The sequence below is a fragment of the Maylandia zebra genome, linkage group LG12 (assembly GCF_041146795.1).
Source record: "Maylandia zebra isolate NMK-2024a linkage group LG12, Mzebra_GT3a, whole genome shotgun sequence".
Taxonomy (NCBI): domain Eukaryota; kingdom Metazoa; phylum Chordata; class Actinopteri; order Cichliformes; family Cichlidae; genus Maylandia; species Maylandia zebra.
The window spans coordinates 18391787-18417322 of record NC_135178.1 but is presented as its reverse complement, the minus strand read 5'-3'; the positions used below and the strand labels follow the sequence as shown (position 1 = coordinate 18417322).

The window sequence follows — 25536 nt, the reverse complement described above, 5'->3', positions numbered from 1 at the left end:
AGTTGGAGGCCATCTTTCATCTCTTGCTGTGATCAGGTATTCTACATGATATGATATGATGATACAGGCCCAATTAAGGGATGGGGCTGTGTGAAAAATGTGATGACAGGGCAAGCGGAAGACTAGACTGTGATCTGACATCTGAGAGGGAGAAAAATAGAAGTGAGAGAGAGGAAAAGAGAGAGAGAGGGAGGAAAAGAATGAGAGGGGCGGTAAAAGAATGGTTTAGTGTGGGAGAGGACAAGTGAGGACAGATGAGCCTGAAAGATGGGTGAAGGAAAGAAGGGAAGAATGATGCTGGTAAAGGAAATGAAAATGGGGTAAGTGTGAGAAAAATAATGACAATGAATGTTAAGTAGGGAGAAGCAGAGAAAATTAATGTGATTAGAAAAGGAGAGGGAATAATGAAGAGTGTGGCACTTTGGATTTTCAGTGACACCAGATTCATATTAATGAATTGAACCAATTAAAATAAATGTATCAGTCTAATTCATAAGAAAAGCCTTAATTTTATTGACCCCCAATTCTGTGCAGAATCACAGAGACAATGATTTGGTCCAAATGGAATGTATTTATCTCACATATTACATACATAATCAGCAAATAATGAGTAGTCAGGGTGAAAAATAAATATTTAATTGCAGAGTAATTATTAAGTGATCCTCCCTTTTAGCCATGAAGGACCAGAGTTACTATGCAGATCAAAGTAATGTGAGACTGGGCAGTGGGAAGTGTGCGAACAATCTACTGAGTGACTTAAAAAGATAAGATGGCTTTCACAGGCAGTTCCTTGTAATAGTGACCAACACAAGGCAACAGTAGTACTTTAAATTAGTGTCACTAATGAACAGACCTGATGAGGGAGCAGTTTCTTATGATGTAAGGGCAAACTTTAAAGTTCTAAGAAACTAAATAGTGTGCTTTGGTGAAAACTATTTCACCGGTAAATCTTGTGTGACAGCTGTCCTGTAGGGTGAGTAGGGTAACACAGAAAATTACCTTAAGCATTTTGATTGAGTGATTATGCATAATTGCTTGTATTATTCTTGTTTTTGCCATACAGGGTTGCAAGTATTTATTAAAGTTCATTGTGCATATTGTGAGAGTCAGGCATTAATCAAAAACACACCTTTGACCTGCTTAAATCACTGTAATCTCTGTAGTTTGACAAATCAAATATTGGGAGTCAGTAAAAAGCTCTGCACTCACGACATTGAGCCATTCACCTGTGTCAGTATCTTGTGCTTAAAATATTCCCTTGGCATTCGACAAAAATTACCACTCCTGGCAGCAAATATCAGACCCAAATCAGGCTCAAAATATGATGGTTTTTTTTCAGTATTGCAGTCAATGTACTTTGCAGTAGATTCCTTGTGAAAATCTTTGTAAATTAAGTTTGCATGATTCATTTAAATAAGCTCCTCTCCAAATTTTGCATGGGCGATCGTGGCTCAAGAGGAGTTCGCCTTGTAATCGGATGGTTGCCGGTTCGATCCCCGGCTTGGACAGTCTCGGTCATTGTGTCCTTGGGCAAGACACTTCACCCGTTGCCTACTGGTGGTGGTCAGAGGGCCCGGTGGCGCCAGTTTCCGGCAGCCTCGCCTCTGTCAGTGCGCCCCAGGGTGGCTGTGGCTACAATGTAGCTTGCCATCACCAGTGTGTGAATGTGTGCGTGAATGGGTGGATGACTGGATATGTAAAGCGCTTTGGGGTCCTTAGGGACTAGTAAAGCGCTATATAAATACAGGCCATTTACCATTTATTTTATAAAAAGAAGGTTTTGCACTGGCCTTTAGGCTTGTTTGATAAAAATATACAAAATTAATGTTGTTCTGAGGTTGTTTAACTTACGGCCCCTGCTGGGTGATGTCCCTTGTGAGTTAGCTGAATTTTATTCAGTGGCTTTTCAAGGGAAAGTTTACATACCACAGTTTTTATATGCTCCTTCTTCTGAAACAAAAACATTTCCAAAGAGGTGGAATTACGCTTGTGACTTCTATCTTTTGGTGTAACATCCTTTTGTACTGCAGTGCATTGCAGTTATATTGCTGATACTTGAAAGCTAGTTTGGCAGTTGTTGTACAGTTGATATCTTTGAGGGTTATAGAGGCATGTATTCAGGCGAAGAACATTTAAGCCTCAAATTTACTCAATTTTATTCTTTCTATAAGAAAGAAAGACTACTGGAATATTTTGACATTGAATTGTGGTTAATTTGGTGTTTTGTGCTGTGCTGTGTTTTAACTAGAGGCCCTTAAAACTATAAATGAAACCGAATATTAAACTAGTTAAGATCTAGACAACGCTAAAATAGAATAATCGAGGAATATACGCAGGTTTCTATGTCATATTATTTTCTTTACACAAATGCTACAAGTGAGCTCGAGCCATCACTTAATCAATTACAGTTTACAGCAGTTTAAATTGATGTTGCTAACTGGAAAGCAAGGAAAGCCCTTAAAATGACAACTTAATAGACTAGAGAGCTGCACAGAAATGAAAAATAAAGTTGGTTTTTACACTTAGTGGTATTTTTAAAAAGTACTTCACCAGACGCTGGTGTTTGGATACTGTGGGGAAACGCAGGACGTCAGTATGAGTTTGTCTGTATGTGTGTGTCCTTTACATGTCCAGTTTGCATTTTCCAGTGTCAAACATTAGCTTTCTACTTACCTCATGAAGTGTTATGATGTTATTGGTTCGCAGCCTGGTGTGCTGTATACTGGTAGTTGTGCAACAGGAAGGACATAAAAACTGAGTAATAAAAGATAAAACCAAATTGTTTCTATACCGAACAATTTGTAAGATATCGTGATCCTAATTTGTCTTTGTAATTTAGCGTGTGGATATAATTATATAGACACCTTGACAGCACAAACAGAAGTCAGACTGTACATCCCCCCCCCCCCCCCCCCCCCCCCCCCAAAAGGAGATATAGACAAAAATAATAATTATTGTAATTCTTAATTATTGCACATGCACTTACGCTTGATTTGACAGACAAGGAGCAGCGTGTCAAAATGGTTCACAGTGTTGAATGACAGAGATTTTCAAGAGGAAGGCTTCTTGGCGCCGACTGAAATTTCTTTCCTCTACATTTCGTAAGTTTGTCTGGGAAAACTACAACTGTGTCAGGTGTGTGATTTGATCAGAACACATAGTGCTTTGATCACACTGCCAGCTTTTATCAGTGTGCATGCTCTTTTCATAACCACATAGGACCCAATTATGTCAAGCACATTGTTCTTTACCTGGAGTGCCACAGCACTGAACAGAAAGGAAGAAATAACTCACACTTAAAACATCACTTATGGGGGAAAAAGTCTTTATTTAGCTGTCAGAAAATATACTTGTTAAATTCAATCACTGACATGAAATAAATACATGTTTTAATGTGTAGAATATTTTCATCTTATTTTAAGAAGTGTTTTTCCATTAAAAAAAAGAAAAGAAAATATGATACCCATCAGAACAAAGGCACAGTAAGTACTATTTTCAGGCTGTTGTAAGACTCTGTATTGCTGAAAGTTTGGCTCCGTTCTTCTTAATCAGGATAACTTATTTACCTAAAAAAAGAGAAATACAAAGAAAAAGAAATAGAAGAGAAATATGAGTTTATCATTACAGCAGTGTTAGATTTTATCACAGGAGTTTATTAATTACAGTTTTAAAGAAAAATATTGATGCTGCGTGGAAACAAATGTACAGCACACAACGTTTAGGAAATACTCTTTAGCTTTCAGTAAACACAATTTTTCCACCAAGATTGGGGAAAGAGTGAGTTATGCTTCATACACAACAAACACATAACCTCCGTGTTTACAGTTTGCCATCAAGCGTGAGGGACGGCATTTGTTGTAGAGTTTCGTCACATCCCAGAGCATGAGCCTTGAATGAAAGGAGCTCAGTGAGCTGCGAGTTCCCAGTGTACTTGAAGGCGACAAAGGCCTCAGCAATATCCGCTGACATTAGTCCCCCTCATATCACACTGCACTTTCCTCCTATTGTTCTCCCTGCACTTCTCACATGTATTGTCTTACATGATATCCTTAGAACCTGATAAGAAGCCCAGTGGAGGTTTTTGTAGCTGAGGACACAGGCCTGGGAGTGTCTCAGGGTTACAGCTGCTTATTATTCTCTAATAGAGAAGCCTAGAAGACTCTAAGGTCTGGGGAACGCCTTACCGGATCCCTGTACCCTCAGCCTAACCTGGGTTACCTGCATTTCCAGCCTTTCCTCCATTACTCCTGCCATACCCGACACTCCCTTCCTCCAAAAAGACATTATGGTATTAAATTTCCTCGAAACCATAGAGCTCGTTGACAAGCATGGAAGGTATTAAGGGGCCCAATACAAATGTATAGGCTGTACAGAACAGCTGGGGTCATTTGAGACAGTAAGGGTGGCTGAGTGTCTCGTCAGCTGCATCAGACTACAAAGACAACAAAGCATGTCATTTTATGAACCTGTGACTGCTGTTTGCTGATTTAACTGACCACTTGAAATAGCTGTAAGAGTGCACTACACCTTTACAATCTGCAATAAATCAGTAACTCCCCAAAGTTTTTTTTCAGAGAAAACAAGAATTTATGGATGTAGTGTTTTGGCCAGACATGTTTCCTTGAACAAGTTTGTCTGATGTTTGGCTGACAGTACAAAATAGTTCAGGGCTGGCATGGGGTCCCTGGGCCATCAGCAGTCCAACTCAGCCTGACTCCAAAAGATGAAGGGAGGTGGATTCAGACAACTCAAACACACCACCCTGTCTGTTCACAACTCCTCAAGGGCAAACACTGCCTGCCTGTCTGTTTGTGGCAGCTGATCGCAGTCAAAACTACATGTGCCTTTCTATGCATCCTCCTGATGTCCTCTGCTGACACTGCAGTTTTATGCCTATAAGGATGATCCGCTGTATTTGCCTCTTTCAAAAACTTTCAACCAAAGTGTAAAATATTTCAAGAAAAAACAGAAAGACTGAGATGAAGCACACTGTGAAAACTCGTGCTTCAAGATGAATACTTAAAGGGTAAAATATTGTAATATGTTCTTATAACTTTATTATTTCAAATGTCCCAAAGAGAGTTTTGCATCTTTTACGAACTAGGGCATTTTTAATAGTTTTAGCCTTCGTTTTCTTGGTTGTCGTAACATTTCATTGACTGTAAAATTCAGAGAGAGACATTTTGAGAAAGCAGACCCAAGAGCTGTGAAATATGATCTTCCCATTTTTAGCTTTATGATACTGGTTGATGGCCAAAGTCTCAAACAGTGAAAGTGCAAGTTTTGTTGCAGTCTTGGATCTATGTGATGTCAAAGACAATGATATCATCCTTAATGCGGTCACCTCAGTCCAACATCTTTGGCTGTTAGCACAGCAGCCTGGCCTGCTTTCTACTTGTGAGGAGTAGCCAATCAGAAGACAGTTTATTTAAAAGGAGGTTGGCCTTAAAGGGAGAGGAGTTAAAAACATTTTTTTTCTTTTTTATTATACAGAGGTTGAATTCAGGGACTGAACCAATATGTTTTAGCCATAAACACTAGTAGATTCCAAATATGAGCATAATAGCATAAGCATTGAAATATGAGCATAATAGGTCCCCTTGTCATTATTTTCATCATTTATGTTATAAAATACACACACATGCACACATCTATATTTTAGTTTACGGATATTGTTCGGTGACTTGGAATTTCCCTGAGCGGATCTGTAAACATGTATAGTTGTCGTGCTCTCCATCACAATGCGCATTTATGCAGAAAAACACTGGAATTTTGGGGAGTGCTCTCTCCTCTTCCACAAAAAAATAAAAAGGATTTCATGTCAAAGTGTCCCCCAGGAAATTGACAAAGGCAGAAAGTAGTATCTGGTGTTGCCCCAAGTTGTAGGAGGAGTTTTATGCCTTAGTCTCCTTCTGCTAACTACTCCCAGTAGACAACAGTCAGATGCTTCCAGTCTCCAGGAGGGAGAAAGTGATGCTGCTAATCTATAGAGAATAAGACCTGACTGAAGTCTATTAGAACTGGAAGAGAATATTTATACAAAGTCAGCAGGAACATGATGTATGTATAGACAGGCACATGCACTAAATAAGACTGTTTATTTTGCATTATGCAGTCTATGACTGGATATGTTTTTCAACATATAAGTGCATGAACAGATACCGAAAAACAAACTGGGGGTAATAAACAGACATACAGATGCACAGACACAAAAACGAACATCCACAGAGATGTAACACACACACAAACACATCTCTCCACCATCCCATTGCCTGCCTCTCCTCCGTTCTCTGTCTATCTCTGTCCAAGCTTCTGAACCTTTGGGAGACACATTCTTTTTCATCTGTCAGTATGGATGGAAACAGACATGTTCAAAACACACAACAATGGCCTCACCAGCACCAAGGAGGCTCTATGTTTTGTATGCTTGAAGCACTGCATTATCTCTTAAGTGTCTAGCAACCTCAGTATAGTAAATAATGGATGCTCCTCTTCCTTCTGAAAAACCCCCTCTTTCACTTCAGGGACCAGTCATGGTTTACCTGTATAAATGCCCTTTCTGTGTCTTTGGAGAAATGGATAGCACGAAAGGATGTGGGTCAGATGATTTCATTAGCACAGCATTTCTCTCTGTGTCTCCTTCAATCAGCCATTTGACAGAGGCAATGTCACTCAAAAGTGTCTTACAGACACCTCCATATCAAATGTTCTGAGAAAAAGGATGCACAGAGCAGGCCATGTAACAATGGAGCGAGTTCGGTTACCTCTGAGATCAGCAGAATGTATTCCATGTCCTTAGTCGGAGACTCCGGTCATTATTCCAGATGTTTGTGGATCATGATGGACTTCTGGTCCATCAAACCTGAAATAACAGGACATGTATATTGTTTAGCGCTGTATATATGAAGACATTTCACAGTTGTTCCATGTAACTAGACTTAATCAGAAGGTGAGGGGCCTTTCCACTTATTGACCTACTTGTTTCTTTTTACCGTTAAGTCAAAGCAGGATTTTGCAAGACTATATTGTGCCACTACATAACTAAGTCTCTTTGGTATCCCTCCCCCGTTCATTCTGAGGTTACATCGAAAGAGTTTCAGCTATTGTGAATTATTTACTTGATTCTCCATTCGGCCCTTTAACCCCTCAGCAAAAGCACAGGCAGTTGGGGTTAAAAATACACTCCCGCAGGATCTGAGTTTGACTCTACATCTGTGAGTGTGTGCTTGTGTGCATTTGTGCTTGAGTATGGACAGAAAGGTGAATTTAAAATATAAAGCAGTATATATTCCATGTCACAGAAAGCATCTTCCTCTGTCTCACTCTTGTGCACTGTCTCCCTTGTGCTGTCTCTCTCTCTCTCTCTCTCTCTCTCTCTCTCTCTCACACACACACACACACACACACACACACACACACACACTGAAACACATATATGTGCTACTTTATGAGGTACTTTCTGAGTGAGAATCCAGGCCATCCCAGATGGGATTATTATAACACAGCTTGAGCTATGCAAGACTCATGAGAGTGATTGTGTGACTTTGTGTCTGAGAATGTGTTAGTCTGTGTTTTAATGTTTGTTAGGCAGCGACCTGAGTGCACATGAGGGTGCACCTGTCTGTATCTGCGAAAGCATAAAACACACAGCACATAGGAGGAAATGCTGAACCATTAGCAAGAAGAACCACTTACAACTGTGTCAAAGTAAAAAACTGGCTTACAAAAGAGCACATCTATTTATGTTTAGCTTCTGAGTCAAAGGCTAAAGATATATGTCTATCAGCAAACTGAGACTTCAGCAGCTTCCCGGTCTAACTGAGGGAATACTTTCTCTGAGATACAGTATGTGGACCTGAATGGATCTGCACCGACACGTACACACACACACACACACACACATCTACTCTCTTAACTTTCCTTGGCTATATTGCCGTGGTATATCCCTGCATGCAGTGAGGTTGTCATGGATACACCCAGACACATCCGCCATCCCATAAGCGGGGGGATGCTGAGCGCTTCAGAGGGGCTGGCGCCAAACCCTCAGTCCCCATTCTCTACCCCTTCCCCCAAAATGAATTCTGTCCCTATTCTCCCTGAAAACTGGCTCAACCTTAAAAAAGGCTCTCTGCTTGTCAAACACGGAGGCCTGGAAGAAAGCCGGAGTTATTTTTTTTGCTGTGGCCTCCTTTGCTCCTCACTGGAATGGATCATTATGGGCCTTTAAAGATGATGGAATGATGACGAGTAAGCTATAAACAGGGAAAAAAAACACATTGGTACCGATCTGACTCCAGTTGGAGAAAAGCTGAAATCAATGCTGCACCTGGAGAATGGGTGTATATGCATGTACTTTGTGTGTGTGTTAGCCTCAGGGCTGTGGTTAAGCCTGTAGTTCATCCTGAACTGATCCTTTTCATTAGCCATTATCAATAATTCAACATTGCACTTGCTTTAATGGTTTAATGTGGGCAAACCCTCAATCTGCACACATTCACTATGACACACACACACATACACACACGCTCATATGCTCTGCCTAATAGCGCTCGCTCTCTTGGCCTGTACCCAGTGCCACCAAGGTGAATATAGATGTATTATCGTGCACATAACACAGTCAGTGCACCTAAGGCTTTCAAACGTAAAACACCTATCAATCAGATGCACCATTTTGCCCTACCAGAGTCTTACAGTATCCTCTGACTTATAGGAGAAATCATTTTTTCCTCCTTCTTTTTTAAACTGCATATCAAGTTATATATGCAATAAAATGGCACGCCAGCTCCTCCTGTCTGAGATGAGGAAGTGAAAGGGTTAATCTTTTATGACGTGCCCCCTCCCGTTCCTACACTCTTTGCCCTCCCTTTCATATTCTCCACCATGGCAGTGCTCAGTAGCTGCACATATGCTGAAAAAATAATCCTCTTTGATTGGAAGGCTAATTTGAAGTGTCAATTATTCTTATGCAAATTAAGGTACAGTTTCTCACGTCTGAAACGGGTTTGGCGGCACAGATGCGTGTGTGTGTGTGTGCGTGCGCGCAAATCTCCTTCCAAAAAAAAAACAAAAAACCATACAGCACTATCAAACCCTTCCCCCCAACCAACTCTACATCTATACCTCTTAGGCAAGAAAGCTGACATACAAAGAGAGACAGTATAATGGGATGAGTATATTTGCATGCACATTGTCCACGCTGAACGCTAAACAGATCATAAATTGAGAGTGCAATGTCAAAACAGTAACAAAGGCATAGAAGTGCAAGTCAGCTCCCAAAACAGTCGACAATACAGAGGCATGTAATGTAAATAATGAAATGATGTCGGGTAAACAGGAATACAACGAGAGCTTGGATGTATCATGGGAAGTATTGTGGTTTAACAAAACAATTTGCGAAAGCTTTTGTCATCTAAACACTTTCCAGTAACATTCTCCCTTCTGCCACTGCCACACCAGAGGTGCAAAGCGAGGAATATAATCCCAGTGTCTCCACAGTAGAGAGAGAGAGGCACAGGAAGATCTAGTTTAAAGAAAAAGGAATAAATGGAGTTTTGAGAGCAGCACCATGCACCTAAAAGCACACATCTGTGTCTAAGTAGAGTATGTGAATGAGTGCATGCTCCTCTGCATTATAATTAAAACTTTGGACTCTAGCTTGAATCTGGATGAGGAAGTTGAGCTGACAAAGTGAGGATGGAAAAAAAGGACAAAAAACTCCCCCAAAACCCAGAAGCGGACAGACTGAGGACTTTACAAATAGACTCTGTTGTCTGACCCTCTCAGCTGATCTGGCAGCTCAAGTAAGAAAAAAGCTTTTCAGGCCCAAAACAGGATCAAACAACCTGCTATAGAGTCCGGTTACACCACAACAATAGCTTACATTCACTCTCAGTTTCAACACACAAGCTTCTTTTTTCTTTTTTTTTACCTCAAAGAGAGCAAAGGGAGAGAGTGCGTCTGGTTTAGAGGGTGGGTTCATGTGGGTATGTATACTGATATCTTAAACGATAATGGCGCTCAGTAGATTAGATGATATCCGCCATACTGTGTTTGTTTTCAGCGGTCGACTCCTGCCTCTCGACTGAGATGTATGGTCAACCCTGCAGGCACTCTCCCTCTCAAGGAAACCTTTAGATACTGTCAGGGAAAGTGAAGAACACTGACAGATAGCATTCAAAACTCTGAGATAGAGACAGCTGTGAAATGGTAGCAGGAAGGATCATTAAATATATAATGTGAAATGCACTGACAGCTAAAAACCTGTGATTGTGAGAATAAGTAACCGTTAACTGGTCGCATTAAATATTTGAGGAATTGTGAATTCATTTTCAAGCTATTCGTACACTTTCCTTCATTAGCTCAGGATTTTATACTCAACACACACTGAGAGAGTCCTAAAGATACAACTTGCAGCTCATTAATCACACACCCAGAATAGACAGAATAATATCTGCTAACCTGCTAAGACCAAGCTGAATAGAAGCCCTGGCAGACTGTATTTGTTTTGCATTGGCTCAGTAGTTCGGAAGAAATTAGTATGCAGTTAGGGATGGGAGGGCTTGTCAAGATCAGGAAGAAATCTCTACCCACCCACCGGGTAGCTCTACATTCATGAACAAGGTTGACAAGAAAGCTGACTAGTGTAAAGACAAGGAGCAAATAAGATGGCGGCGAACGCGCTGAATATTCTTTTTCATACGAGTGCACTGAGAACACTTTCACAGACAGGCCTGTTCTCTGTCTGTCTGTCTTATATGTCTGCTCATCTGTCAAGACACTCACTCTCCCTTTTTCTGTCTCGCACCCTCTAGCCACTCTTTTCTTTTCAAAAACTACGTATGTGTCATGCACGTCAAAATGCGAAGGCCAGCCCTTTTGAGGGTGTTCTGCTGGACCATAGAGCGAATAAACATCCATGTCAGGAGAAAGCGATCTGGGGCCCTTCTCTAACTGAGCCCGAGCTCTCCTGGGAAACACACAGCTCATACAATGGATAGAGGAGGTCTTTTGTTGAGTCTCTGGGAGCTGCAGGGCTAGCTCTGGATCAAACAGGGGTGTATGTGTGTGTGTGTATCTGTGCATGCGTGTGTGTACATTTCTTCATTTTGTGCACACACGCACACACCTTTGCCCACACACAGAATCACAGACTCTCCTCATCTCCCTAAACTCAGTGTGACTAAGTAAACTTCTTCACCCTTTTATAGCCGTTACCTGAAATCACCAGCAGGAGAGGAGAGGTGAGACAAAAGATGAGAATTGTGACGCAAGCTAGTGTTGTACTGATTTAAACAGGTTTAGTGTCAGTCTAAAGGGGCTTTCTGATGTACTGTATTTAAATCACAGTTCAAAGCTTGCTGCTGTGCTGCCTTGCATCCCGCGCACGTGCAGGTGCAAGACAGGAAAAGTCTGTAGGGAAGTGTCTAATGCTAATAGGTTACCTGTGTGTGTGTGTATATATATATATATATATACATATGTGTGTGTGTGTGTGGCCCTGTTATGTATTATATATGCTTGAGAAATTTCTCAAGTATGTGATCTAATATGAGTTAATGGGGAAGTGGATGTGCACAATTTGACTACAAGAGAATAATAATGACCAGAATTTGTTAAACGTGCACCTCCATCAGCTGTTGTGCTGTTGTCTAAAAACTGTGTTTTTTGTGGCTGAACAGCATGATTATATGTGGTGACAAAACAAACACTGCAATACAAAAATAGTGTAGTTCCTCCCCTTCTCCCAGAATACATTTTAATAAATTTCCATTCAAGCCTTGCTTCTGGCCGTCTGCCCCTCATGGAGGATCTATGAGAATTCTTCCTACTGAAATGAACTCACACCGTCTGACCTTATTCATCCCGAAGACTGCACTTTCTCTGGGACTCCCCCTTTTCCAGTCCCCCGTTTCCCACAGACCCCCTCACTCTTCTCTCTCTCTCTCTCTCTCTCTTGCACGCTTTCTCTCTCTTTGCATCCTCCTCTTCTTTCTCACCACCTTCCCAAGCCTCCCCCTCCCATCTCGTCTTTGCCTTGCCTTCAACTCCAATTTTGGGCACAATGAAGTTGTTCTGGCTGACAGTTTGGCCAGTAGAATAAGTGTTGTTTGAGCCTGCTGTGTGGCCCTGTAGTGGGCCCATTCTCCCCCTCGCCGGCTCAGTTACCGAGAGCCTGGTTGGTGGGACACGGAAGACATCCGTCCCCACACTCCCACCCTGACCCAAACAATTAGGCTCAAACCACCACGAGGCTCACCTGCACCTCCTCCTTACATGTTCCTACACATGCATGGATAAACGCACATCTGTTATGGTGTAGCTGTTGCTACACAAAAGCCAGGTTGGCCTGATTTACTCAGTTACTCCATGTCTTGTAGGACGTGTCAGAAAGGATTCTGTATTGGGGTCAGCTGGAAAGACAAAGCCTGCAGCCCTCTCTCCTCTGTCGCTTTCAGTAAGCATCAACCAGCCTCTCTCTCCAGCACCCCCGTCTCACACACACACACCCGTGGCCCTGAATCCCTCTGTTTCTTCTCTCCTGTTTCCCTTTTCTGATGAGTTACCAATGAAATACAAAAATGCACACTATAAATATTCTTCCTCACGCTACGTCCAACTCTGCGTGTACACACACAAAAGGACAGTCATGCACAGAAGCCAGGACATGGGAAAGTGGTTGGGAGAGGCACTTAAGGGGGGGGGGACCATATGTCCAGACGTTGTATATCAGTCGGCTCACCCCCAGCGCTCTGCCAGACCACCATAACTTAGTTTGTCTTCAGCACAAAGTTTGGTCCAAGCTTGGCTGGGTTCATTAGGAACCTATTCTCTGGAACCAATGAAGCTCAACAGACCTCCAACAAAGGAGCTAATCACACCCACTGCTGCTCTCTCTCTCTTTTCCTTACCTTCAGTTTGATTCAAAAAAAAAATGCCTCTATCATTTCCAAGCAGTACGACTCCTTTAGAAAACCAAAAAATATATAATCTGATGATCCCAAACAATGATTATTCCAACAGTTAAATGATGCCAAAAACCAGCAGTTGTCAGCTAACGATACTATTTTATTCTTTTCTGCTACAGAAGCAAACGTGGATAATTGTGCCTTCACCAGAGAGTCACACATGCAGCTGCTTGTATATGTGAATGGACTTACAAAGTGTCATGTTCACACCTGACAGACACTTTCCTCCCTCAGATGTTTGTGCATTTTTGAATAGCTGTGTGTAGAATGAATCCCTGCATACAATGTCTCGTATGTGAATCCAAGTGGATGCGTGAGCAAAAGGATGTGGTGCACTGACAATGGAGAGCCCCGGGGTGCAGAATACTTGAAATGACCTTGAACCTCGGTATTCTCCATTCCCATGACTGCAGGGACGGTGAGTATGCCTGTGTGTGTGTGTGTGTGTGTGTGTGTTTGAGAAGCAGAACAATGAGGCTTTGCACTTTCTTTTTTAAAACACATCAGCTCTTCCAAAATTCTTCATTCCAGAAAGTCAGGGATAAAAAAATTCCAAGAAATCTACGTATATATATTTAAAAAAAAAAAAGAGAAGCAGTTTTTCCCTTTGATAATTGAATTTTTAGATATTTCTTTAATAAGAAAGACATATTTAGACATATTTTCAAGTTACTGTCACAGAAAAGACCTTGTGAGTTGAGCTTATCACATCATAGTGAGCTATCCACTGTAACATACTCCAGTACCCCCGCCAGCCCACAGCAACTGTATTTGCTCACCCTGTATCCAGCAGAGAAAGAAGCTTGCTCCATACCATGTTCCCTACTGTGCTCACAGGCTAAAGGCAAGCATGAACGTGGCTGATCTGGACATGGCTTAAACACACAGACACTGTACACAGAGGATGGTCCCAAAGCACACCAACACACACAAGAAAACACACACACTCATTGATGTGCACGCAGATGAAGAGGACTTGGTGGGTTAAGAATCACAGTAGGGGGTGCTGATGGTGAAGGGAGATCCAGCGAGGGGTGGTAAAGGCCATACCACTAGGCCCTGCTTGGACACAAATGTCAGCAGCATGATGACCTGTACACAGGAACCCACAATGAGAGAGTACAGGATATGATCAAGGAGGAGAAATAGATAAAAAGAGCTGGCAATGAAACCAAGGCAGAGGTATATATAAGGTAAAGAGAAGCTCTTAAAATGTATAAAGTAATTTGAATTGAGGCTTTAGGAAAGAAGATACAAGCCGTGTTATTTTTTTATGTTTCGTCTTTTGTGTGTTTTCAAATGACAGCAAAGGCAACCTCTTTCCATCTCTTTCTTTGCAAGTGAACAGCTCACCAGCACTGGTGAACATTTCACCTTTTCAAGTGCAGGAGGAACAAAATACCCACTGAAGCTTTAAACAATGAATACATTACACACATTTGAATATTCCAGGTGATTCAATCATCTTCCATAGCACACATACAGTATGAAATGTCAAAATACAACACTACAGTGTTTCCAAAAACTCAGAAGACAAGAAATATAAACACAAGAGCTGATCCAGTTACACACAAGCAAACAGACAAAAACCAAAGATATCATAATTAATTAATAATTACTTGCATATTCTATTGAGAAAGGATACGATCTGGACTAATTGTGGTGTTGACGTAAGAGCCATTAAGGGTGGTGTCAAATTTCTCTCATAGCAAGCTCAATAAAACATACTGAATAGCCAGTAATAGCAGTTCACACACACACACAGGTATTCACTGACGCATGCATGCACGAGTTTCTTAGCATACACAACATGGCTGGTGACTCTGCCTTCAAAGTGAAATTCTGCTGCTGCAAATCGACCTGCTTTTTGACCGTTTTGGGGGTGGAACTGGCTCCTGTGATTGGCCACTAATAACGCAGTAACAAGCACACAGTCTCCTTGATTGGCTGATTCAGTTAACTTCCTTCCAGTAAGTTATGCTGTGGCACAAACATGAGCAACACTTTAGTAACGCTTCAGAACCAAGCTGATATGTAATATGCCAGTACCATAGGTACCAGCTGTGCTGCCTTTCTGTTGACCTATGTAGGCATGGACTTTCAGAAATCTGCCAAATTAAGTTCTCCTACTTGTATGGAAAGAAATGTAATTTTTCATGTTACTCATTCATTTTTCCACCATATGAGTCTGAAGTGGACTTAAGTGATAAGAGATGAGTATGTCTTGTATGTCTTTTTAAATAATTAATTAATTAAAAACAGACTTATAAGTAGGCCCTATGTATATATGTATGTATGCAATGTTCCCTCCAAGCTGCGCACGTGCGCAATTGTGCACTGCTCTGCGCACAGAAAATCTGCGTTGTGCACAAAAAAAATCTAACCTGAATTGAAATTAAATTAAAATTAATACTTTAACAATTCTGTTTTGCTGTGTGAGTCAGTAAGTGACTGGCTGCTCCCGTATGGGATTAGAACGATGCCACCTTATTCCATAGCCCAGCCAATAATGCGATTCACATTCGTATATACGCAGCTAATCAACGTCGTTGGCAGGCTATGGCAGCGCCCTTAGCTAGCAAAGCGGCGTGGCTGATGTGGAGTGAAGCTACGTCAATGACAACGTGTACAACCATTGGAGATGTGAGCAGGACAGACGGAACAATTGACGGAAAAAGCATGGACTTTATACCAGTTTTTAAATTGCGTTGATAGGCCACGTAAAACCAGAGTTATGATAAAAATATTAGCAATGTTTGGTTTTCTTTCTGAATACTATCGTTGTTTATATTTACTGCTGGAAGAAACGGTAAAAACTGCGTTTTATAAGGAAAACGTTCGAAAGCACTCTCCACCTGTGAGCAAAGACGAAACCAAAAAACCCCACCCTTTCCTATTGGTCGAAAAATGTACCATGTCACCAGTGTTGGGGAGTAACGGAATACATGTACCGCCGTTACGTATTTAGAATACAAAATATGAGTAACTGTATTCCGTTACAGTTACCGTTTAAAAAGGTGGTATTCAGAATACAGTTACTTTGTTGAAATAAATGGATTACACTGCGGTACTTTCCTGTTTCATTTTGTCGCGGGTCAGGACTGTTTGGGTTTTGTTTGACAGCTACGTTCTGTTGTTCCAGGCGGCAGCGTTACGGTTGCCATAGTTACAGGGCGACGCTCTCTCTCTCTTTCTGTGACTGTGTGTTTCCTGGGTGAGAGAGCGCCTTTTCGTTGTTGTTGTTGTGCTAAGCTAACAGGCAGAATGCTACAAGCATAGCTCTAAAGAATGTAGCATCATGGGCAGTATAGTCCGTGTTGCAGGGAGAATGCACTGCCATACACGTTATGTGTCTGTGAGCACGAGGAGGGAGAAAAAGGCGAGTGGAAAGGTACGAGTTGTCGTCGAGGAAAAACGGGAGCTGGAAGCATGTAAATATAATAATAACCACTGCAGCCAAGAAGAGTGCCTGACGAGCCCAGTTGTAAGTAAGCTATTAAGACTCGACTGTACACCGTGTTCGTGTTTCCCTCCGAAAACAATAAGTTCCGTTGGAGCAGTCTTTCAACGCCTCTCTCTGTCTCTGCTAGCAAAGTTGACCCACACAACAAAGTAAAGCTATTTTTCGGCTACGAGCCGACAGGGACCCCGCCGTATTAGTCAGAGGTCCCTTTACTACAGTTCGGAGTCGCGGACCTTCAGTAATAGTAATAAATCACACAGCAATAGTACATTCACGTTGTTGTAAAAAGCACGATAATATATTAAGTAATCCAAAGTATTCAGAATACGTTACTCTCATTGAGTAACGTAACGGAATACGTTACAGAATACATTTTGGGGCATGTATTCTGTATTCTGTAACGGAATACATTTTAAAAGTAACCTTCCCAACACTGCATGTCACCAATCAAAAAATGATATGGCAACATGGCATTTAGTTGTTTAGGAAGAGGGAAGTTTTAGGAGTGACAGCGGTGTTTTGAGATGTGAGAGATTTGCGATGTTTAGCGCAAATCTTGTGTAGTTCGTGTGTAGTGTAGTCGATAGTTTTGTTGTGTGCGTCAGAACAATGAGGCGACTGCTGAATGTTACAGGTGTTACAGCAGTGATACATCTCCTGTTGTCAGGCCTGCAGGTATCAGGCTGTTGTTCTCCTTTATGTCATAGTGGACAGAAATTATTTTTTGGAGTGGCACAAATAATTTGTGTGGCATCAACTTTGATGCAGAACACCTGATTGTTCTGTAAATACTTTGAAATGTTTTTTAAAAAAACGCCTTAGCTGCATTTTTAGGTAAACAGCTGCAAAAAACTTTGTTGTTTGCAAAACTCGGTTACTTTTTTGAAAAAGTAACTATGTAATTACATTTCCCAACATTGGTCATTGTATACTGTATTTTGCAGACAGACAGCTACAGAACTCTCTCCCAGACCACAGACTCATAATACAAGTCAGAGCTTTATATATATATATATATATATATATATATATATATATTTTTTTTTTTTTTTTAACTTCCAATAGTGTTAACATACTACACAGGTCATGAACAAGATTTTTTTTTTAATTTTCATTGTAAGTGGGCTAAAGCAGTTAATTAAAAGTAGTCTAACATAAATGTAAAGGCTGTAATTTGATTATTTTAATAAACCATGTAACTTGGATGGATTCGATGCTGGCGTGACCACAGTGCACACGTCTGCTGTTGCTCACAGTGGTCCAAAGGACCGCTCAGGGAGTTTGTGTGTTCGCTGAGACACATGAAAAATTAGAGGGAACATTGTATGTAAGTATGAAATAAGTATAGACTTTACTTACTTAACAGCTTTGTAGTAATGGGCTTTGTAGTAAAGCCCATAACGTTCATAGTTTATAGTCTTTGTCTGCTGTGCATTGTGAATTAAATATATTGCAACATCATTAGAAAACAAATGCTTTTTTGTGGTAAAACTAGAAAAATTAATTTTCCAAGAAAACTGAAGGATTGTTCTGTATTTTCGCTAATTTGACCTTTGAGACATTAATCCTTTTAAATGAGAAAATTTAAAATCATGTCAAGCATCAAAGTTCATTCTGAAGGACATTTGTACACCGTTTGTTTAAGAAATTGTATTCAGTGTTAGAGTGTATTATGCCCCATGCCATAATGGGAAAGGTGACTGAAATACACACACACACACACGGGCGCAATCTCTAGATGGCCATATTGAAAAGTGTGAATGCCCTGACAAAAACAGGAAAAGCTGATTCGCTGAACCCAAACCCGTGGCCATTTTTCTCTCAGTGAGCTCTTTCTTCAGGGGAAAAAAAAAAAACAAGTCCTGAATCCTCACTCTTAATACAATTTTTCCTCTCTCTCATGTTCCTTCATTTCCTTTTGTTTCCTCTATCTCCAGCCTCTACCTCGAATCACAGCAAAGTTCCTCGGTGAAAGCAGTCTATTCTACTCATCATAGACACTTCTACAGATCCTCAGCCAGACAGTTGTGATTTGTGCCTGTGTTAAGGCAGAACTACTCCTTGCCTTTTTCACAATAAAGATTGCTGCCATTATCTGGAGCTATTCCTCTAGATGACACAAAAAAGAAGAAGAAAACATGGGGGTAAGAGGATGAAGGAATTTCATCCAACCACTGTGTGAACTGCTGATGGAAACTTGACTGACAATTTCATATGCAATTGTCAGTGTCACTCACAGATACGTTGTCATGTCTGATTCCCATCTTCTCAAGCTAAGCTTTAGTGGGTAGAGTGTGTCGTCAGTGGACAGCTTTCAAATGTCTAATAAACTTCGTATTGTTTTTATTAGTGTAGATAAATGGGACTAAATGGGGTTTGGGAACTTGTTTTCTAATTCCAATTTAATGAATGCTTTTGTTTCTGTTTATTCAGTCACACACACATGTGACCTTTGACTGCAGTAAAACCTGAGTAATAATTCAACCCATGTGGCGTGAATGTGGTGGACATGCAAATTCAAAACTGTCCCCTTTCACATTGATGTATCAAAGAAGATCTTTTGTGGCCACTGGGCATTGAGGGTGGGAAAAACAGAGATTCGAGGGGGTCCCTTCAGTCACTCGTTTGGGCTTTGAATGAGCCAGTGCCCAGGCAGGAAAGATGGTGTGCCAGTGGTGTGTGCTCTCTGCTAATTGATTGCCTCTGCTAACAAGAGCATAATGTATTCTATTGTGATCATCCTTTGCCCATGTTCATTAAGCCAGGAAGCAGTGTGATCTTTTCTTTTTGTCTCGGTCCTGCCTCTTTTACTCTCTCCTGCTCCTCTCATCCACCTCCCCCCACTCCCGCTCCTCTTTTTCTTTTTCTCCCTCCTCTTCTCTCTGCCCCCCCCCCCCCCCCCCCCCCCCCCCCCTCTCTCTCTCTCTCTCCGGCACTGGATGGGAAAGGTGATACAAAGGTGGTATGACAGGCAAAACATCCCTCACCATCCCAAATGCAAAAAAAAAAAAAAAAAAAGGGGAACAAAGGGCAGGTGGAAGGAATAGAGTAGATGACTTTTAGAATGATGAAGGATGGAAGTATCGATGAAAGGCTGAGAGGGAAAGACGGGGTAGAGAGGTGTGTTGGAAGAGAGGAGGATATGGAAACAAGAGGGAGATGGTGAGAAAAAAGACACAATGATAGTGTGAAAAAAAAAACGAGGATCAGAGAAGGACCTCTCACTACCTTCCTCCATACCTCTCTTTTTCTTCACTTCCCCCGCCCGTCCCAGCTTCTGTTACTGCCAGGTTCCCACCTGCTCCTGCTCTCTTCTCAACACCCCCACCACCCCTTTTCCCCCTCTTGCCCCTTTTTTACCCACCTCTCATTCCCATTTCCCTCTCCCCCATCTTTGGTTCACTTCTTAATTAGAGCCGACTGGACAATAGTACCACTGTTGCCCATGTTTGGAATCCTGGACTGAAACAATCGCTGTTTACCCAAGCGGTGGCACAGCCTAGACTCTCTCCTTCATTATAGCTGGGCCAAGTCTGATTACTTCTGTTCTGCAAGTGCTAGAATACACCACTGAGCCCGCCACTACGACTCATCCACTTTCCCATCTTTTCAGTCATAACTTCAGCTGCTCCCAGTTGCTAGCCTTAGTCTCCTTTTGATTTACATATTCATTACCAATGACCAACAGAACCGCATTTACTACAGGAGGAGAATAAGACGGATAAAGAAGCAGAGAAAGCAAAACAGAGACGAGATGGGTTATAAATGATAAAGTATTTCAAAAAATCATTTGTTGAATCTGGTCTATTTTCAAAATGACCTTCATAAACTAGGACAAAGCTAATTTCTTTATTAAAAATTCCCACCGGGGTTGAACATGCTGCAGGCAGTGGCAGCATGACTGACTGCAAGAAATAAGAGAAAGCTCTCTTTCCATAATGGTCTGAGATAATAAAAAAAATGGCATGGAGGTACTGTTATCAAGCTGATGCTTGTGGCGAAGACACGCTGAATCAGTGGATTGAAAGCCTTTTCACTCAGCCACATCCCCTCAGCTCTGTGGCTTGTAACAGAAGTATGCTACCAGCACTATGCAAAACAGCATCATGAATATGCGTAATTAGGTGGGACTAGTGTAATTTTTCTGGGTTATGGGATGTGACATTTGTGGGGCAGGAGCATACATCAGTGCAAGCCCGACTGACAAATGCAAATCCCTTTCTCTGCAATAAGCCTTTTTACACTTTGCAATACAAAATATCCACTTTGCTTTTATTCACCTAATAGCTGTATGCAAAAAAACAAAAAAACATACACAGGTGCACGTTTACACTTTGCATGCATAAACATAATAAAGACACTAAAAAAACGCCTTGAGAACACAGCACAGCTTGTGTATTTGAGCACAAACTCTCAATCACACTCCATTTTAACAACACAGAGACAGGTAAGCACAGTACATTTGTGTTTAGACAAAAAAACCCCAGCAGCAATAAATGAAGGCCTAGTTGCTTTTAAAGGTAGCGGACACGAGGGCATCACAATTACTTCATGATAATAATGAAAAGCACAAATCGATACAAAAAGTCAAATTAAATGTGTCTCAGAAAGACTTAAAGGATGCCAAGAGTCCAGCAGGAAGGTTAACAGAGGGCTGATACATCACTGTGTTTAACAGAGCTACATATCCTTTGATAATGAGCTTTTAGCAGTATTGTTTAAACCACAAACAATCCTCTAAGACAACCCCAATCGAAACTATATTGTTAGGAAATTTATGCAAGGTAAGATTTTCTGCTTTTTTTCTAGATTTCATTGAGTTATGCTGTTATGCCTGTTATTGTATACCTTGTGTTTTTTTCTCCTCTCCTTTTTGCATTAGTATTCAATTCAGATGAAATTTCAAAAGACCGGAACATATGAATTCACAAAAAAAAAGAAAAAGGAAAATGACAGGTACATGGCCAGGGGTACATTGCCAAAAGTATCTATTAATAATTGGATCATATTCTTATACAACCAGGCACACTTGCATACACACACAAGCATGCACACTTTCAACACACCTCTCTAGCTCTTCAGAGAGAACCAATTTATACATACTGTACTGAACCCCCCACCACCACCTCTCATCTCTCTCTTTGCCTTGCCATGCCCCTTTTCCTTTCCCCATTCACCCATATAGACACAAACACGCACACACACACAGAGACACGCACACATAAACACACCGGCACGCAAAGCACCCTGACACAATCCACCACCCTGCCACACATACCGAAGGGGAGGACACATCCCTCATAGCGCCCAGGAAATTAACTTGACATTTGATGCAGACAGAAAAAAATATATTTTGGTGGGGGAAGGAAAAAAACAAAAAAAACAAAGTGTACCAAAGCAGGGATAGCATAAACCCAGCCCTTGTTCACCCTTCCCCACTCCACCCTCCTTAAGCCCAGGGACGCATTCGAGGGGGATTTTAGCGATCTGCAATGCAGACGCCACTGGGTGCCCATGGAAAAATGAGCTTCATCTTTTGCCTGTCCTTGCCAGTATATGCTGTCTGTCCTTCTTTGTTTCCATCTTTTATGATCTAGCCGCTCCATTTTCATATCCATATTCGTGCAGATTTTATTTGGAAGGAACTTGAAAAATATGTGCCACACTTGATGTTGCTTGCATTTCAAATTGGCCACACCCTCTAAGATATTCTTTGTGAATAAATATGATGAAGGATGATGATGTTTTAATTTGTTTCAACTTGGCTTTTTTTTTTTTTTTTTAATTTAGCTGTTATCTGCTAAAACCTTGGAATGCTACACCCACTGCTATTCTTTCGTTTACATGCAATATTTAAATAGCTTTGCAAATCTGGTTAATCACTCCAAAATGAATAAGCGTTTAAGAAAGCAAAAAGCAATAAACGGTCTATTGGTTGCAATTCTGTGCAAAAACCAAAGCAAACACGGATGTTTCTTTAGCAGCGCACCTAAAATTTAACGCAGCAGACTAGAAAATAAAGCGCAGCGTGATCTTGTATAAGATTAACATAGTCTTGTAGTAACCTCAGCAAGGAGCCCAAACACTGAGAGCGAGAGCAAGCCACAGTTAATACATCATTATGCCCTGCTACCGTTTATACCCGTGAACACACACAATGTGCAGCGAGACTGCAGACCAGCTAGTGTCTGTCTCAATATCCCCTGCATTAGACATGCAGGAATGTTAACATCATTATGCACAATTGTGAGTGTGTTTTTGTGTGTGCCCTCCCCCCCTTTTTTCCTCCCCTGCCATATTGTGTCTGCGGGTTGGTCCGTGTGTGTATGTGTGCACGTGTGTGTCTGAAAGAGGGCGGTGTTATTTAAATATGATTGTTTGCAGGCGAGCAGAAGGCATTACTGACTGTTGACTGTTGTCTTGATCAGCTTTGGTCATCGGGGTGAGATGCTACAGGAATTAATTTCAAATAAATAAATATATTGTGCAAAATGTTCAGTTGTTGATAAGGATTTTATTGGGTAACTGCAGGATTTATATTCAAATAAGGTATGAAAATGAAATATAAGCAGGGAAATCTAAACCAATAAATACATTTCAAGAAAAAACAAAACAAAAAACATTTCATCTAAAAAAAATGCTATGCAATTTAGGATGTAAGTAATGTGACTTTGAGTTTAATAGACCACAAATTATTCTTTAAGGAATTCTATGCTGATGAAACCGTGATGATGCAGTAACCCTGTCATGGCTCTGAACATCCACATTAACAGCCAATTCTAATATCAAGAAATATAATGCAAACATATTGCTTTTTAGAGGTAGAGGGAAAAGGACCTGGCTGTCTTCACCTAATCCCTACAGTTTCTGTATCACGTACGATAAAGTTTTCACTGTGATGGCAAGGAGGAGGGGTGTGACCGTTATTAGCATGGTGTCACTAATATCTGCTCTGCATTTTTCTGAGGTGGTGCAGCCAAAATATTGCATCATCCCAGCACGCACGCTCACACAGACACACGCATGCTTTTTGCAGCCAGTGAATCACATTTGCATTCACTGCATTTACAATAGCGTCCTCAATGAGCACTATACATTTTGTTGCATCATAAAAATGGAACGCGGTTCTCCGCAAATAATACAAATCCATATATCGTTTATGCATTGCGGGTAAACAGAAATAAAGAGGAATTTATAAGGAGAAAGTCTTGAGAAGAGATTTACAATGAGATTCAAAAGCAGTAAAGCAGTATTCTTCAGTTATATGACACAACTTAAAGAAAGACTGTGTGTGTGAGTGTTGTATACAAAGTCCTTGGCATCCCTCTCTGCTTATACAAACTCCCCCCCTCCTGCTACTACGCTTTCTCTTGCTGCCAGCAATTTGCATGTATTTGCATGATTTGTACGATGTGCATATCCTTTGTTCTGACTGTATGGTGATGCAGAAGAAAGCCTCCCTAAGCAGCGCTATTACACAGCCCACTGAAAGCTACTTAGATATTATATGAAAAGGGGGAAAAAAGAACTGTAGCTTTATATATTTTAATTATGAATTGATAAGATGAGATGTGCACAAATACCAAACTCATCCTCTGGTGCATCCGTGATTAGAATGAAGGGTGTTGGGGGTGGGAGTGGGGAAAAAAAGAGATGAGGATGTTCTAGTTTTGTGGAATTTTTGAACAAGCATGGAAAAGACATATTATGCTAAGAGGCATGAGCATCTGCAATATATAGCATGGGGAAAGGATTGCATCCAAGCATGAAATATGGAATTACTTGACAAATAGGAAATAGGAAAATTATAGATGGAAACTAAATCATTGAAGAGAAAGAGAGAGGGAGAAAAAAAACTTTCAGTATTTTACAGTGTGTTTTTTAAATAATTCACTTTTTCTCCCTTAATTTCCACTTTGATTTTACTCATCCTTTTCTTTTTTTTTTAAATTGTCTCTTCTTGTATAACCTGATCATGAAGAATGAAGCCTTCATATTTACTGTGCTGTTAATACTGTGCAAAATTGTTATTTTGCTCTTTGGGATTGGACGAATGCGATGCTTTCTCGTATGCTGGCATCTTTTGTTCTGTGCTGTTGTTTTATCTACGAAGACCAGACAACATGCGCGCACGCACGCACGCACTCGCACACACATACACACAATGACACTTTAGTGCTCCTTAATCATACAGACACATGCAGATGACTTCATTAATCGCTGTGGGATAGCACTGATGATACAGAAGCCGGCCTGCAAAGACTCGAGGGTTTCGCTGAATGCAGGCGGCACATTATAAATACTTACTCCCGCTGGCACCCTAATAGTAAGCAGCTGTACTTCAAATCTGCATGACTGATAGATGATTATGACTATAGCATAACAAATGAGGTGATGGAATATAAGCAAACAATACTGTGTAGCAGACATCCTTTATTTTTTATTAGTGCTTGTTTTAATGGTCGACAGATATGACTAAAGGAAGATTTACAGTGTAAATGTTTTTGTGTTGTCTAAGTTGTGTGAGAGAGGGAAAGAGAATGAGGGTGAAATTTAAGACTTCTACAGACTTTTGCAGTGACTGCTCCTACCAAGTGACTTGCCCTGACCTTCTAATTGGCTCTTCTGAGAAGTCCACCGAATGCGTACGAGTACTGGGAGTAATTAAGAACAGTAATGCCACAGGGCACTGTGACCTAAGGGTGCTAATATGCCACCATACCGGCGCTTCTTCTTTCTTTTTTTTCTTTTTTTCAGCATCAGCAAGAATCAAACTAAGAATATATGATATATATATGGAATATTATGAGGAATATTTGCTCTTGCTGTCAGCTAATTTAGAAAGAATTTCATTCTTATGAGAACCATTCATTAAACTAATCATTAAAATATCTGTCTGCCTACGATTGCATAAAAATGTTGCATGTGAACAGCAAGATGCCTTGCACGTAATTAGTGTTAATGTGCGGGTTCTGGTAGCTAGAGGAGATGTTTCTTTTGCAATCACTTCCTGGTTGTAGTTACTGTTTGTGTGTGCATTGTTGTGATGATGAATAGTGAGCAGTAACCTCTGTTTCCCCCGTGCTTGTTGTCTTTGGTATCGACCAC

At 40.9% G+C, this 25536-nt stretch overlaps 1 long non-coding RNA gene across 1 annotated transcript in view; it reads right to left on the bottom strand.

The window, feature by feature from the left end:
* Nucleotides 1–3308: 3308 nt before the first annotated feature.
* Nucleotides 3309–25536, bottom strand: part of LOC101472994 (uncharacterized) — a 36623-nt gene continuing 14395 nt past the window's right edge. The window contains exons 3-4 of the long non-coding RNA XR_001167439.4: nt 6765–6862; nt 3309–3566 (exon numbers count right to left, since the gene is read on the bottom strand). This is a non-coding gene — a long non-coding RNA (uncharacterized LOC101472994). The remainder of the gene's footprint in view (nt 3567–6764; nt 6863–25536) is intronic.